Source organism: Lactuca saligna, chromosome 4, assembly GCF_052625555.1.
Source record: "Lactuca saligna cultivar CGN05327 chromosome 4, ASM5262555v1, whole genome shotgun sequence".
Taxonomy (NCBI): Eukaryota; Viridiplantae; Streptophyta; class Magnoliopsida; order Asterales; family Asteraceae; genus Lactuca; species Lactuca saligna.
The window spans coordinates 91,666,254-91,668,682 of record NC_136420.1 but is presented as its reverse complement, the minus strand read 5'-3'; positions in this window follow the sequence as shown (position 1 = coordinate 91,668,682).

Sequence of the window (2,429 nt, the reverse complement as noted above, 5' to 3'; positions counted from 1 at the left end):
TAAAATCGCATTCCAGACCTCCCTTGGCTTCGGAACTCCTTCACTCCAGAAGGTTTCGCTTCGGAATCGCCTGATTATCATAACTCACATGGGGTATTAACAATACATACAGTTTATAAAGATTAACAAATACATGAAAATGAGTTTTATTTATATAAAACTACAACTTACTATTACAAGTACATGAGCATTCATACATTTTTAGGTCTTAGGGTAAATAAGACTACAACACATTTTACCGGCAACATCTCGCTGCTATTACCTTTACCGGCAACTTTTTTACTTTTTACTGGCGATTCTTGTCGCCGCTAATTACCTCTTTTCTTTTAGTGATTCCCTATACCCAAGTGACTCTCTCATGTAAAAGGTCATAAGTTCAAGTCTTGATGATGACATAGATGATTTATTTAGAAGTGGTTAGCTACTTTGCCGTTTCAAAAAATAACTAAATACAACCTGCCCTTAGTTAATATTACAACACGAATGACATTAAATTGTGTCTTTCATTGCATGATCTGAGTTTGGATTTGTTGAATTAATTTAAATATAATTCTCTGAGACAAGTCACACGTGGCATTGCATAAAAGTTTTATATATACCCAATGCACCAGTGATAACATGAATAAATAACCTTTGGTTGATGCTAGAGTTGGGAGACATCCTAACTTGTGGACACATGAGCTTTTCTCATTGTCGAAGAAAAAGTCTTTCGGTAAAGGCCAAAGGGTATATTCATGTGCCATATCTACAGCTCATTTCTCACAATTCTATATCCTACTACATTTTTTTATCTACATTTCTCAATAGGAGACATTAACTACTTAATTGAATGTATCATCTCGGTTTTAATTAGTTTGCTGAATCTTAAAATAAAATGGCCTGACACTTTATATTTAAATATAAACACAATGCACGCAGGGGCGGATGCAGAAATTAGTAATAGGGGTTGCACAATTTTTTTTTCCATCAGATATAATATAAAACATTAAAAAAAAAATAAAAAAATTCCGGTCAAACATAATATAAAACATCTATTCATCTAATACAATTTTTTTTTTCTGGTTAAACATAATATAACAACGATATACTAGAATTTAAATTTGTCCTCTTCGTGCAGACATCTTTTGAAACCGCTCCATTACTTTTTCATTCTCAACTTTCGCAAGTGCTTCAGTCTCGACATTACACAGCAATGCGTCGTTCAAAAATTCATCGCCAATTTTGTTACGCAAGTCGGTCTTCAAGAGCTTCATCTTTGAAAAACATCTTTCTACACTTGCCGTCGCTACAGGTAATATCAAAGCCAACTTCAAAAGCTTATAAACCAAAGGATAAGATCGATGCTTCCCCGTATTAACCATCAAACGAGAAAGGTCGGAAATTCCTTTCAAACTAGCGAAGCGCTCATCTTTGATGCAAGAGTGATAAAATATCTCAAGTTGTCCTTCAAGGTCTATCATATCTGAATCATCAAAGTCATACTTGTATAACTTACCCAACTTTAATAACATTGATTTGTCAAATTGTGCAAATGAATCACAAGGGCTCAAAGCACCCATGTATTCTAGTAATTGGGTGCTTGTTTCACTAAATCGATCCCGATATTCTGTAAGTTGCATATCTACCACCGTGTTGAAGATTTCAACCTCAAAATGAAACCTATTAGTCTTTGTAGTCCTACGGTTTCTCGCACCAATATACAACTCTTCCATATCCAAAGTATCAATTTCGTGTGTTTCACAAAAAGAGGATACTTTTGGCAAAATGCTAGCAAACCCTATGTTTCTAAAAGATTGCAATGCCTCCATTGTCCCTCTAACCATCGAAGCCGCTTCTAAAATGTCTAGATCTTTTCTTTGAAGTTGCTTTGACAATGTACCCGTGACGTGTAAAATGTCATACATCATATGTAAGTAAAACACAAACTCATATGATTTAAAATATGCTAAGATTCCAGATGCTTGTTGACGGTTTGCCAATGACCCTCCCTCCTCTTTCACAAAATCTAAAACTACAAGAACATCCGCAAATAACTTCATCAAACTTGTGAGTGTGTTGAAATGTGAACCCCATCTTGTTTCTCCCGCTCGAACAAGTGTAGTCTCTTGATTTAGCCCTCTTCCGGTTTCAAGTTCACCACTACACAAGCCTTTTTGCACCCTTTCTCTTGCTTGCTCTCGTAGTAAGTCTTTTCTTTTACACGATGCACATACTACATTAAAAAAATTGCCGGTGCCACACCGGGCACCTAGCTAGGACCGCCCTTGAATGCACGAGTGATTACTGCTGAGAATAAGCACTTAATTTCTAACCATAGGTAGGGCATTCATATATTGCATCACGTGTCAAGGAGCCAAAAATGAAGCTCCTTCCACCACTTTAACATAAGTTACTTCACTCATACCATCCCTCATTCCTTTCGAATTCCC